The sequence below is a fragment of the Panthera pardus genome, unplaced genomic scaffold (genome assembly GCF_024362965.1).
Source record: "Panthera pardus isolate Hobbes unplaced genomic scaffold, ASM2436296v1 HiC_scaffold_22, whole genome shotgun sequence".
Classification (NCBI taxonomy): domain Eukaryota; kingdom Metazoa; phylum Chordata; class Mammalia; order Carnivora; family Felidae; genus Panthera; species Panthera pardus.
Window position 1 is genome coordinate 86,781,561 of NW_026526788.1, and position 14,350 is coordinate 86,795,910.

At 61.1% G+C, this 14,350-nt stretch overlaps 1 long non-coding RNA gene across 1 annotated transcript; it reads left to right on the forward strand.

Annotated features, from left to right (window-relative positions):
- The first annotated feature begins 1,419 nt into the window (after positions 1-1,419).
- On the forward strand, positions 1,420-2,437 carry LOC109256736 (uncharacterized). Its single transcript, XR_002075755.2, has 2 exons — positions 1,420-1,752; positions 2,150-2,437. It is a non-coding gene; the product is annotated as an uncharacterized LOC109256736 (long non-coding RNA).
- The last annotated feature ends 11,913 nt before the right edge of the window (positions 2,438-14,350 follow it).

The window sequence follows — 14,350 nt, forward strand, 5'->3', positions numbered from 1 at the left end:
TTTCTCCCATCTTAGCAGCGGGCCGGCCTGAGGGCCGGGCTCTGCCCCCATTTCAGTGGGTCCCACAAGAGCAAGAAAGGCCTCGTAAAGGAATACTGCACGAGCGTCCAGATTTTGGCACTTAGGACTTATACCAAATCTCTGCCTTGCAGAGTCACTGGAGATTATGGGAAACTCGTCCCTAGCGTAAGTGCGTTGAGCTCCTCTCACGTGAGCCCCGACCCTCAGGCTCAGAGCAGAAACCACAGGAAGCCGTCAGGGTAGGTGCTCACTCCTGTCTGGGACCAGCTGAGGGTCAGTCTTGGTCTGGGCAAGCCGCGCCGGGCTGCCTTTGCACAGTCCTTGGCTTGGAAGAGGTACGGGGAAGCTGCAACAGAGAGCGGGCAGAGGCTAGGGCCGCAGACAGGAAGGGGCCCCAGGACCCCGGGGGAGGGGCCACTGTGCCACTGTGCCCCTGGGGAAGGGGGCAGGGGACCCGCGGGGGAGGGGCCACGGTGCTGTAGCGGACGAACCAGGTAGAAGGCTGGGGAGTCGGCGGGCGGCGGCAGGGACTGACTGTCAGGTCAGCGTTCTCCTGGGTGTTAAAAAGGCCCACCCAGAGCCTAGGGGACCCAAAAGCACGTACTGTTGGGGCCATTTCTGGAAAATGCAAACCGGCCCGAAGGTTTGTCTGGGGAAGAGCCCTTTGTCAGGACTCTCTGGCTGGGAAGGAGCTGGTGGGAGCGGCCGGAAAGGCAGGAGGCCTTCGGGGACCGGCTGTGGGGCTGTCAGGACAGCGGGGCGCCTGGAGGAGAGGGCCGAGGCTGGGGCCTGGGGGGGGCGCCCTGGGCCCATCTTGCCTCCATGTGGTCTGTGAGTGGACTCTGCAGACTTGGGAAGCCCGTGGAAATGCGGACGAAGCAACAGAGGAAGTGACAGCCTGGAGGGTACCCCCCACTTCCCTCCCCTTCCCTTCTCCCTCCTCCTTCCCCCCTCCCTTCTCCTTCCTCTTCCCTCCTCCCCCCCCCCCCCCCCAGCGCAGCAGAGGAAGTGACAGCTTGGAGGGTATCCCCCCACTTCCCTCCCCTTCCTCCTCCTTCCCCCCTCCCTCCTCCTTCCCCTACCCCCTCTCCCACTCCCCGCCCCCCCGCCCCCCCAGCAGAAGACGAGGGAAGGCACTGGGCAAAGCCACACGTTCAAGGCCTCACGCTTTCCTGGTGCTGCAGGAAGAATGGGCGTGGGGCTCTTCCCCTGCTGCCGAACCCACCGCTCACCCATGGGGGTGGGGAAGGGGAGTGGCGTTCGAGGTGGGGCCGCCCTGGCCCATACTAGGCAGACTTTTGGGGCTCCCCAGCCGGCTCACTGTTGGAGGGGCCTCTGTGAGCCCACCGGACCGCACGGCCGCTGTTGGGGCACCAGCTCAGTAGCAGGGGTGAGGAGCGGGTGACATCCCAGACCCCACCCGGGGAGAGAAAGCGGGGTCCTCCTGGGCCTGGCCCCCTCCCCTCGAGAGTTAGAGGGTCTTGTGGGGCTGGGGCCACGTGCTCCTCTTCCCCGAAGCCTTCGCCCCGCCCCCCAGCCGCCCGGACCGCCCCCACCCCCCTCCACCGCGGGGCCTGCGGGAGGGAGCCCGGAGCACCTTGACGAGTGAAGGTCGGATCTAAGTTTCTGTCTGTGGCGCCGGCCTGGGGCCTCGTCTGGGCTGAGCAGGATTCTCCCAGGCGTGCCCACACAATGCGGAAGGAGTGTTCAAAGGACCTGAATAAACAGGCGGTACATTTCGGGGACAATGGGCAGCCGCGTCTCCAGGCGGGGAGGGACCTCTGGAATCCGCGGTCCCGTGCTCCGGGCCCGGGGACTGCGGCGCTTTGTGCGCCGGGTTAATGAGCTGGAAAATACAATTGCGCTTCCCTGGCTGTGAAAATCGCTTTGGGGGCAGCCGAGTCACTTAGCTGCCGGGGGAACCGGGAATTGATTTCCTTTGTCCCGAGGACCCAGCGCGTCCTTGCGGAGGCCACGGGCTGGGGGCTGGGCCAGCTCCCAGGAAGACCCCAAGCAGGACAAGCTTCAGAGAGACTGAACAGGGCCAGGAATCCCCAGGGAAGGACGAGGTTTTACAAAAACGAACAAAACAGCAGACACCTATTCTCCTACCTCTCTCATCTTCCAGAGCCTCACCTCTTTTGGACCAGAGGAACGTCCCCTTCCCCTTGTTGAGCCAGCTATGAAGAGGCCACTGTCCCTGGAGGATGGCACTGGAGCCCTGGACCAGGCTCCTGTGTATGGACACTGGGAAGCCGGGCAGGCAGCCCCTGCCCAGGGAAGTCTGCTGGGCCAGCGCTACCCAAGAGGCCCCAGGACTCTGATGGTCACTTGAGACCTTGCTCCTTGCTTGCCCAAACACCATATTCACTGCGTAATAAATGGCCCAGGCCCACAGGGCATGTTGTTTTGGGCAGATTGTGGAAAGTTTCTTAATCATTTCCCAGATACGGGGTCACTAACGTTTAATCTCTGAGCCGCACAGACAGTGCCTGACACTTCTGTAGTAATTCTCTCCCATCTTTCAGGCTCACCCAGTGTGTGGCTTTAGAGGTTGATGAAGCTTTTGCAGGCTTGATTCTGTGGATGGTGGGGGTCTTGCTGGTTGATGGTCTGTGGAGACAAGCCCTGGGGATGGCGGGCTGTGCTCAGGGCCAGTCCACGGAGCCTCCCTGCTCTCTACTGCAGACGAGTCTGACGCCAGCAGCACGCCACCGAGGGGCCACTAGGCAGTGGCATCGGGGGTCCTGCCGGCCTGGAATTCAGGGCTGAAACCCCGATTCCCAAACTTCATTCCTGTGGTTGCCAGCAGCCCAGAGAAGCTGGAAGTGGTTTGAGGAAGGCCTGTAAATCCCAGGGGATGGGGCCTCAGGGGAGCCAGGGTTGTTGAGGGGCACTGGCTTCAGACGGACAGCCATGGAGTAAGAAACACGGCCAGAGTGCAATCCTTGAAAACCCCTCAGCTATGGGAAGAGGGGACGAAATCCCACGGCTTCAAGTGCGGACGTTTTTCCTCGCTGAATTCTCCTCATTGAAGTACATTAATTTTCAAAACAAACGCAGCCTCAGTTTTGGCAATTTTCCAGCCACGGAGTTTCTGTTCTAGACAGGGGCCCTCCACGGAGTCCTGCACACATGCCTGTCCTCCCTGCAGCCACGACGGCCAAGCTGCTCACATCTCTGAGCCCGCTGGGCGGAAGCTTCTGGGGCTTGTAATCCGGCCTGATCCTGCCGGCCTCAGATCCCTGCAGGCCCAGAGGAAGGCCACACACAGCAGTCCCAGCTGAGGCTGGCCCTGGTGACAGGCCAGAAGAGCAGTCCCCTACCTGAGCCCTGAGCCCTTCAGGACAAGTTGACAGGTGGATGGGCTGGGTGGGTCCAAACCAGATGAGAGATATTAGGGTTCTTAGGGGGTATTCTGGAATTCTGGTTTATACAGAGCACTGCTCCCGCCTCAGAAAGTACATGAAAAGGCGTGGTGTCTCCAAGCTGACCACTTACGTTCATAAAAATGGCAAGTGGGAACAGTACCCCGGTATGAGAGTCGAACAGACCAGCCCCAGAAAGAGGTGGCCTCCTTGGCCCTCCCTCAGTGCCCCAGCCCATGCTTGGTCAAGGGGAAGGAGAGCCTTGGGCCACTTGGGCCCAGTCTGTCCTCCACAGGGGCTTCTGGGCAAGCCTCAACCTCTCCAGGGACAGAGTAAATGAGGGGCATTGAGAGACCAGTCACCCTAGTGCACTCCCCACGTTCAGGGAAGACATTAGGGCAGGGAACACATCCCCCAACAGCCCTCAAGTCACTGTGGCAAATAGAGGGGCATCGGGTGTGTGGTTAGGAAAACGCAAAGTGTGAGATCTGAGCAGAGACTCTAATGCCAGGGGTGTTTTGGGGACAGAGGCAAGGCCAATGAGTGTGGCGTTGTGGGAGGGGGCCAGAAAAGGGAATAGGATCTTGGGGTCATGAAAACTGATGTTAGGAGCATGGGTTTGGTGTAAATAAAGGGGGGAAGGGGTGTGCAGGGTCAGGCAGGAAGTTCAGGTGGCCACACCAGTAAGGTAGTTCTCTATTCGTGCCTCATAGGTTATGCCAGTGCTGGTGGCATGGCCTGGGGGACTGATGAGACCTTAGCAGGACCCCCACCCCTCACCCTCAGGCAGGGACGGGCACAGGGGAGCTGCATTTGGGAGTTCTGCAGAGAGATGTAGGGGCCTTGGATGTTTTCTTCTTGGTCAAAGACACCAGGGAATGAGCTGTGTGCATCTATGGACAATTCATGGCCCAAGAATTGTTAAGTTTGAAAACAATCGAAAATGGAGGGTAATTGACAATCTAGTATCTAATTTAATCCTGGTCTAAAAGACCATTTAAGGCTGACATTTCTGGCAGTGGGTCTGACTGCCTACTTTCTTCTGCAGTCCTGGAGGCGGGGAGGCGGCTGGGCATGTGTGGACCCTGGGCCTGGGCTGCTGTCTGGCCCCTGCTCAGGTGGGCAGTCTCGGGTGGTGAAGGAAAACCAGGATCTCTGCTTCAGGGATGCTGTGGCCACAAGGGCTCCCCTGCCTCAAGTTCCCCTCCACGTTCCAGAAGAGGCAGCTCTGGCTTCCCCAACCAGGATGGTGATGACCGGAGCCTCACACACCCCCAGCACTGGCCCCAGGCAGGCACTGAGCCCTGGGGATGTTCAGGCTGCAGTCCTGGGCCTCCTTCACCACCTCCCAGGGGAGGATGGGAGCCCACCACCCGCTTCCCTGCAGGAGCGTCCTGCAGTGCGGGACCAGAGAGCGCCCAGAGATGACTGGGTTGTGGCCGGGCAGCAGGGCCCAGCTCCCGCTGGACGCATGCACCGGCCACACTTGAGCGCTCCGGCCGCCCCGCTGGGACTGTTGGCCTCCAGGCCCGTGCCCCGAGGCCCCTTTGTCATGCACATGAGGGCGCTGAGGCTGAGAAAGGGTCCCCTTCAAACACCGAGTCCCCGATGAAGAGCACTTTTCTTTCCCAGTCTGCGGGCTTGGCACATGCCTGCTGTTTCCAAGTGGCCTCTCATTGAAGGGGCCAGCTCCCCCATTCTTTGTCCCTCTAGGTGCCCGGCTGACAGCCCCTGGCAGCTGCTGCGCTTTCAAAGGCTCTATAGAGCGTCTCTGCAGGTGAGCCCTCCTGCCAGGGGGCTCCCCGTCAAAGGCTCTTTGATACGTCACCGGGGAGCGGGCTCTGAGCGTGTAGCTGCTCACAGCGCCGGCACAAAGGCCGCGCCACTCAACGGGCGACCCCGTCGCCGCCCCTCCCGCGCGCGCTTCCGTGGGGAGGGGGCGGCCAGTCCCGGGCCTCGCGGTCCTTCCCCAGCTCTCCCGCGGCCCCGGGCCTCCCTGGCCTCCCGCCGGCCCGGGGTAATTGCTCCTGTGAAGCCCCCGGCCGGCCTGCCGGCGTCGCGGTGCCCTGAGCGCTCCCACCCAGCGCACGGGGCTGCCGTCTGGCCGCCGGGTTCCAGCTCCTTTTCAACTTTATTAAACCGGGCCCCGCGCCGGGAGGGGGCGGGGGGTGGGGGTGGGGGGAGGGAGCCGCTCCGCCCCACGAGAGGCGGCCCGAGCAGGGGAGGGGCCTGCGCCTCCGGGAAGCTCCGCCCCGCCCCGCGCCTCTTCCGCCCACGAGTGGGGGCAGGGTCCGAGCTGCCTCTGCCGGGTCGCTCCCAGCCAGCAGTCCTCGGGCCCCATGGCTACCAGGTGACACTCTGTAGGATTCACCAAGCAGCTCTGTAACCCCAGGCTGCACCCCCCCCCCCCAGTGCCAGGCTGCACCCCCAGCCCCAGGCTGCACCCCTTAACCCCCCAGCCCCAGGCTGCACCCCCCATCCCCCTAACCCCAGGCCGTACCCCCAGCCCCAGGCCACACAAGGGGTTTTCTTGCCCTGGGGTTTGGGTTGGGGGTTAGTCTCCAGGGGCTCTGGGAGGTCAGGCAACACTCTCGGACTGAGTCATGTGGTAAAGAGCACAGGGGACACCTTCTGACAGGACTTGAGTGAGTCCTCAGACAGATTTTTGGAAACCCAATGGTCACTTGTCACCAGCGTATCCACCCAGGACTGGGCAAACAGGCAGCCCTGGGTGGGGCCCAGTCTCTCGGACTTCCAGCCCCTTGGAATTTCCTGGGCCTTCCAACAGTGGCTGCTCCAGAAGCTTCTGCACAAGTGCTGCCCAGCCCCCCCCCCCCCCCCCCCCCCCAGCCCAGGAGACAGACTCCTCTTGCTAGCTCAAAGAATGAAGTTTCCCTCAGGCCACTCCTGAATCCCTGCCCACCCTGTCCTCTGCGCGGGATGTGCCCCTGCCCACTCTCCCATGCTGCTCTCCTCCCTACAGCCTCTCAACCCTGAGCCATGTCTCCCCACAGGCCACTTCCCCCCACCACTCATGTTGGACTCAGGCTCCAGTGACCTCCTAGGCAGACATCAGATCCTGGCCTTGCTCTATTACCAGACTGCTCAGAACAGCTAACTGTAGTCAGTGATCTTCCTGGTCGCCATCTTCCTGGTGAGAGCCAGCCACGCTCCCTTCATGGACCCAGGAAGGATGCTGGGATCCGGGGTGGGCTTGTGTGCTGGGGTGCATGGCAGCTCTTCCCAGACCTTGGAGCCCACTGGCCTTTATGGAGGGGTCTGTACCTGTTGGGCCAGCTTGGCTGGCCAGTGGAGCAGAAGCCCCTGGGTCCTGGAATCATTTTCCAGCGGCTGATTCTTGTTTGCTGTGTCAGCTGCGGGGGTGGGGGGCACGGGGGACGGCAGGGCAGGTGACTCGGGTCTGTGGGACAGATGGTGTCCATTAGGCTGACGCGGCCCAGGGGACCCCGCCGCCATAGCCTATCAGTAGCCCACACCCGACTGGCCTCCTGGGAACCAGCCCCTGATGGCTCCTTCTCCCCCTGAGCGGGGTGGGGGCAGGGCAGCTTTCAAGGGGCCCTGCAGAGCGGAGCCTGCTCGCGGGGCCTCGCACCTAGGATGGGGTCCCGCTTGCAGCTTCCGGCTTCCGTTTCCCCTGGGCCTCGCTTGCTAGCTGCAGGTTGGGGTCTTCCTTTCTCTTCCTCTTTCCTTCAGCTGAGCGTCACAGAACGTGGGTTCTAGTCACTGGGAAGGCCTCCCAGGCAGTGGCTCGCCCCTCTCTCCACACACACCACGCACCTGCCGCTTAGGCGAGCCCGGGGACCTTGCAGGGCAGCGCCCTTGCCCCCACTTGCTGTTCGGGGCCTCTCTGCCTGGCCCGTTCCTCTGCCCAGGGTGGGGGCCCCTGTATGGGGTCCCCAGGAGGTGGTTCTCAGGTCTAGCACCAGCCTCCACCTTGAGTGGATCCAGGCCCTGGATCAGAAGGGGCCACTTGGCCGCAGGCGCCTCTAAATCTGGGCCCCTGGGGCACGCGGCCACCAGTGAACTTCAGGCCGACCCGACGAAGGCGTACCAAGTGCTGACCGTCACCCTTGCCTCCTGTAGGGCCTCCAAAGGGACCGTGGCTCTTGGGTTCCTGGCTCCCTGGTTCCCCACCCCCCAGCTGTGGCAGCTCCCCGAGGGAGCACGACCACCTGTGCCCCTCATGCCAGGCCATCACCTGGAACTCAGGCTCACCTTAGCCCCCTGGCCCCACAGTCCCCTCGGGCCCCCTTGTGTGCTCAGCCCTGCCCCATGTCACCTTCCCAGGGAGGTCTCCCCTGGTCACCAGTGGCCACATCCCCTGTCCTTCTCAGCCCTTAGGACCACTTGTAGGATGAGCCCTCTCTTTTCTCTGTCTCCCGACTAGAGAGGATGTTCCTGTGCTCGCCAGGTGCTCCTCGGCGTGGAGCCAGAAAGTGCTCAGCAACCATGGGTTGATGAATGAATGTTGAGGGTGGTGGGCACTCAGACCGTGCTGGGCCTGGGGCACCTGTCCTCTGCCCAGATCCCTGGGAGCCTGTGGGTGGCAGGAAGCCCAGCTCCGAGGATGCTCAGCTCCTGTACGCAGGGTAGGGCTGCAACGTGCGACACCCCGTCCCTGGGACACCCCCACCCCAGGGTCTGGTGGAGCCGTGACCAGGAGCTGCTCTGACCTGCCCTTCCTGCCCTGCTGTGGCCGCCACTGGACTCGTGGCTGGCCGGCCAGCCGTCTCCATGGGTGTGGTGGGGGGAATGTCCCCCTCTTTTGTCCCCTCTGGAGTCTGTTGTCCCCCTCGGGGGGCATGGCAGCTGCCTGGCCATTCCTGGTTCCTTCTCCCCCTGCTTCTGACCCTGACTGCTATCGAACTCCAGCACCCAGAAGCACTTTCTTCCACGGAGACCCTCCCCAGCACGGATCCTTCCCCAGCTCCAGCCAGGTGGCAATGTGAGGCCCACTCCGCCAGGCTTAGGTGCACGACCTCAGCTCCTGGGCTTCCGGGGAACACTGTTCGGAGCACAGCATACTGACCTCAAACGGTTGGGGGAGCCTCAGGGGCTCCTGGGGCCTCAGATCAGGCCCTCCTCCCCACAATGGCCCCCTGAAGGGCCAGGCTGGGGACTCTACACTGTCCTGCCCAGGCCCTCGGGGGCTTGGAACCATCCTGTTTTAGGAGAACCAGACCCTGCCTGGAGGGGCCATAGGTGCAGGGACTCCTGATCAACAGGTCCTGCCTGAGGAGGGTGGTCTTCTCAAGTTTACCCACCTCCACTGGCCCCTCCATCACTACCTGGTGTCCTGTAGATGCAGCCTCTCCTGACCGTGTGGACAGCCCGTGACAGCAGCGTGTCTGCTCGAGCAAGAGACAATTGTATCGCATGTATACTTAAAACACATTTGGCAACAATTAATTAATATATTATTAATTATATATAAATCGTGTCATAAAGCATGGCAGGTTGATGAAGCTAGATGCATGTAGCCTGGCATGGCTGACTTGTGGTGACCACCGGAGGCCCCGGGTCAGCCCTGTGTGTATGCCCATGCCTCTCCCTGTGTCTCCTGCTCCCGCCCTGGCACCAGGCACACTGTGGAAGCCCGTGTGTCAGGCAGGCCCCCCTGGTCTGGGCTGCTCAGGCCCCTTCCTCCCCAGGGCGGTGGGCACGCAGCTGAGGGCCTCGGTCTGCCGATGCTCAGAGATGATGCAGTATGAGCCCCACACGGGGCTCGGAGATGGGCTCACACACCACCTCATGTGCCTTGGGGAGAGGGAACTTTGTCGAACGATTTCCTTTGAGGTGGGGCGAGGCCAGGCCGTCCTGCCTCGGACAACAGCCAGCGTCGTGTCACTGCAGTCCCAGCTTGTTCGTAAGGATGTGGCCTCGCCAGCACGCTGAGCCGACAGCTCTGTGCAGCCCCGGAGACAGGTGCTTCCCGGGAACCAGGTGGGCATCGGGTGGCTCGGGCTCCAGGCAGGGGCAGGGGACATCCTCCAGTAGGGCATGGTGTCCTGGGCTGGGGACTGGTCCCCTGCCTGCTGGAAAGCGACCCTGTGGGCCAGCCCTGCTCTGCTCTTGCTCTGAGGTCCTGAGCTGCTGTGCCTGGGGGCACCTGACCCCGGCTCCCCACCTGAGTGTCCAGCTGCCGGCCTGGCTGAGCAGAGCAACTGAGGGGTCCTGAAGGCCCCCGTCCCTGGACCCGCAGACCCAGAAAGACACAGAAGGAGCATCTGGAACCAGCCTCAACAGCTGTCCGTCCTGGGCTCGGGGACAATCTGGGCAAGGAGACGTGGCCCCTGCTTGGCCTCTCCACCCCGCCTGAGTCTGGGGGCTGGCTCTAAGCCGGGCCTGTTTCCAGACCCTCTTCAGGGAACAAGCAAGGGAAGAAAGGAGCATCCAGGTCTGCCCTAAACTAGCGAATTACCACCGGGACCATACAGCCACCTCAGGAACCCTACTGTGCCACCGGAGTGGGAGACCAATTAACATGGACACAGTTTCTCACTGTCCCCGGCAGCCGGCCACAACCACTGCACTGCGAGCTCTGGGGCAGGATCTCTGTCCTCTGTGTGAGCCATTGTTCTCCCTTTGGAAAGAAGTCAAAAGAAATGTTTTGCTGACGCGGAGCAGATGTGAGCTTTTCCTCTGGGCTCAGACGTGAGCGTGAGGGGTGGCGAGGCGCCCTGGGGCCTGGCCTGTGCAGCAGAGCCCAGTGTCAGGTCTGACTTGTGGTCTCCTGGCTCAGGAGGTCACTTCCTGCCACAGGGGACACTGCCTGCCGGGAAGGAGGCACCTGACCTTGGTCACTGGGGTAAGATGGAGACGCCCCAGGCTTTGACCTCCCGAGGGCATGTCAGAGAGAGGGAGGGGTGTCAGAGCAGAAGCAGACACCATGCCTGGGTACCTTTGCTCCTGAGTTGGGGGATGGGAGCCCCAGAGCCCTGTGTGCCCAGCACCAGGCTGCAGGCCCAGAGTCTGACGACACGTCCCCACTTATGGGGATACTGAGCCCAGAGAGCATGGGGTTCTGCCAGCCAAGCCAGAGTGGGGACAGGACCCGGCTTCCCCACACGGTAGAGCCACCCCAACCTCTAGAGTGACGTACACAGCAGGGGTCAGGACCCAGTCGGGGAGCAAGGCAGAGTGGCTAGTGGAGGCTGGGTCTGGGAGGGCGTGCCCTCGTGTCCGACTGGACCCACACCACGCGCTCCTTGGCATAGAGTTCAGCTTCGGAGGAGGCAGACGTGTTTCCCCTCTCGCTGGTGTGGGGGAGGGGCAGAAACACCACGGGCAGGTGTGCTGGCCTCACGCGGGGCACTGACCCACCAGGCTCTTGGGGCGGCTGTCACAACGCTTTCTGTGCAACAGGAGAAGCCTCGTGGGATCACCTGATTCCCCTTCAGGGGCCCCGCCCAGGGGAGGACTGGTGCCGTTTCCAGCTCTTTCTTTTTGGCTTTTCTAAGATTGAGTTTGGACTCAACCTAGACGCAGGCTAGCCGCGTTCCTATGGCATTTGAGCCTGGCAGTCTGGTCGGTACAAAACTGCCCAGGGGTGCATCTGGACTGCGTGGTGCCCACTGAAAAGGAAAGCCTAGAATGCTCACTGCCCTCTGACCTTCTGCCCGCCCCCCCCCCCTCCCGCCGCCATGCCTGCCCTCCTTCTGGCCCCACCCTCAGACTCAGGGCTATATACATTCACATGGTATCTCAGTGGGGCAGGAGATGTCCTTGAACCCTTGCAGTGAGTCCTTGGAGAGGACTCCCCAAGAGGAAGGACCAGGGGCCAGTGCGAAGAGGGACCCCTCAACCTCAGGCCTCCTCCTGTTGCCCACGGCCGTGACCTGGGTCTCATGGCTGTGACCACATGGTGCCCCCACTGCCCCTGTGGCTGTGGCAGGCAAGGACACCCGGCGCCCGGAGTGACCCCAAGAACCTTGGCCAAGCTAGCCCAGACTGTGGGCCGCCTGTCCTCTACCAGCCACCGGGGATCCCAGCACCCAGGACCCCCCTTGGCACAAAGCTGGCACCTCGCCTGCCGGCTGGTGGACAGGAAATGTCTGACGGAGGGCAGAGTGGCGACATCCTGCTAGGACTTGAAGTGAGAGAGGAAGTGAGAGCCGGGCCTGGCCATGCACAGCCGGAGCTTCTGTTGAGCCACTGTGGAAGGGGGCACACGCCCCAGGGCCTGCTGCGCATCCTCGGGGACCCCCTCCGGCCAGGCTCTGGGACGGCCACCTACCTGGGGCTCTCTGCATTCTGGGGCGCAGGTTAGCCTGGAGCAGGGCGCCCGCACAAACTCTGATCCCGGTCCCCACAGGCCCCTCTCCACCTGCCCCCACCAGGCACGGGCTCCCCTGCCGCCTCCACATTAGAGGCCTTGGAAGGATTCCTTCTGGGGTGGGTGGGGCAGACCTGGAGCTGCACGCGGGAGCGGGCATAGTCCTGGTGTGGATGACCCATGGCCGGGCGGCCTGTCGTGTGCAGGGCTGACCGGAGCTGGGTTCTCTCTCCCTCCCTCCCCAAACATCGCTGCTGCTGGCCGGCCAGCTGTGCTGGGGTGGACACACGGCCACCACAGACACTGTCCGGCCAGGTAGGGCCTGTGAGCCAGAAGGCACGTGCTGGGGGCTGCCGGGGAGGGTGCGATGCCGGTGGGGACCTAACTCACAGGCTAATCTGGAAGCAAAGAGGGGAAGGGTGCCCAGCAGAGGGGACGGAGGCTTGGCAGAGTGGGGACACAGAGATGGAACATTTGGCGTGGCCAGAGCCCTGGGGGCGATGGGGCAAAAGAGGAGCGGCTGCTGGAGTCAGCAGGGTCCCCCCCACACCAGGGGAGCCCGTTGCTGTCCAGACACTGTTCAAAGAGGCTCAGACAGCAGCAGCCAAGGTCTCCAGTCCAGCCTTAATGAGAAGTTAGGAGAGGTGATGGGTGGCCAACCTCAGGGGAGAATGGTTAAGGGGGATGGGAGGCACTGGAAGTAGTGTTGGCTCCCTCCCTGGTTTTCCAGGTCAAAGGGGGAGGGGGGGCAGAGGATCATCACAGTCCCAGCCCTGAGCTGGGGGGCGGGGGGTGGTGGTGCAGGTGCAGGGGCTCTCACGGCTCTATTTCCAGAAAACACGCCCAGCTTGGCCCCGGGCAGGTGGCACTTGCCCCCCTGGGTGACCCGGCTGCATTTCAGTGTCTTCAGCACCTCTCCTCCGCCGGTGACTAGAGCTTCCGGTCTTTGGTTACAAGTGGGCGGCCCCAGCCCCATCATCCCTGTGCCATCTCGGTTACTTTTAGTTGAAATATAATACACACATAGCCTAAAATGTACCATTTCAAAGTATACATCTCAGTGGGTTTTAGTGTATTCACACAGCTGTGCCACTGTCACAGGGACTAATTCCAGAACACCTTCATCGTCCCCATGAAAAACCCCATCACGCATTAGCTGCCATTCCCTGCTCCCACCCTCCCCCCACCCCGAGCCCTGGCCACCACAAAGAGCTCGTGCCCCCACAGCTGCCCACAAGGGGCCTGGTGTCCTAAGATTCCCCCCAGTGGCTGCCCAGTCTCCAGCTCAGGGTAGATGCACTTGAGAGCCATTTGTCACCTCCAAAACTGAGGTTGGAAGACCCAAACCCCAACAGAGGCTTCCTGGAGTCCCTGTGTCATCCCTCTCACAGCATCCCCGCAGAGGACCTCTGGCTGGATCTATGAGATGTCACATCCCTCAGGGCTTGGGCCCCTCAAGGCAGCTGTATGGGGATCCAGGCTCAGCAGTGACAGCCCAGACACTTCTTCATCCTAGTTAGGGGTGCCCACCCTACCCAGGGCCGTGCCACGTCCTTCCCTCCCCTTGAAGAGCCTACTGACCAGGATGAGGTTGGGAAACTCTGTAGGCTGAGCCTGGGTTAAGACCACAGGGCTCCACTCCTTAGCCCTATTCCAGCTTTCAAAACTCACCTCCCCAGGGGCGCCTGGGTGGCTCAGTCGGTTGAGCGGCCGACTTCGGCTCAGGTCATGATCTCGCGGTCCGTGAGTTCGAGCCCCGCGTCGGGCTCTGTGCTGACAGCTCGGAGCCTGGAGCCTGTTTCAGATTCTGTGTCTCCCTCTCTCTCTGCTCCTCCCCTGTTCATGCTCTGTCTCTCTCTGTCTCAAAAATAAATAAAACGTTAAAAAAAAAAAATTAAAAAAAAAACTCACCTCCCCAAACACGCCAGGTTCATGTACAATACACATGCAGCAGGAGCGCACGCACACCATAAACATGCACATACACACATGCCCCTCCCCACGTAGATGCATTCACAAACACGTATCTGTCAGCCGCTGAGAGGAAAGCACCTTTCAAGCCCCATTCTGAAAACGGAGTGTCAATTTCTCCTTTTAATTTTGCCAAGTTTTATTTTACCAAATTTGACACCATGTTGTTAAGTGCTTACAAGTTTAAAATTATTATATCATCCTGGTGAGTTGACTCCTTATCATCAAGTACTGATTTGTATTGTCTCCAATAAAGTGCTGACGTCGGGCGGCTGCGGGGCTCGGTCTGTTGAGCCTCCGACTCTTGATTTTGCCGCAGGTCATGATCTCACGGTTCATGGATTTGAGCTCCTTGTGGGCCGCTCGGGGTTCTCTGTCTCCCTGTCTCTCTGCCCCTCCCCCGCCCACTCTCGTTCAAAAATAAGCATTAAAACAAATTAAGTGCTGATGTTTAGACTGTCTAATAGTCACGCAGCTACACCAGCTCCTTTTCCATTAATGGCATTTGCTAAGTATGTTTTTCCCATCATTTCACTTCTAGCTTTTCATCTTCATGTTTCAGGTGGCTCTCTTGTAAACAGCTGGATTTTACTTGTTAGCCTGCTGAAGATCTCTTTTTGCCGATATATTCTTATATGTGATATAATTACTGATAGACGTCGTTGTGTGATTGTTTTTGTGCTATTTATTGTCC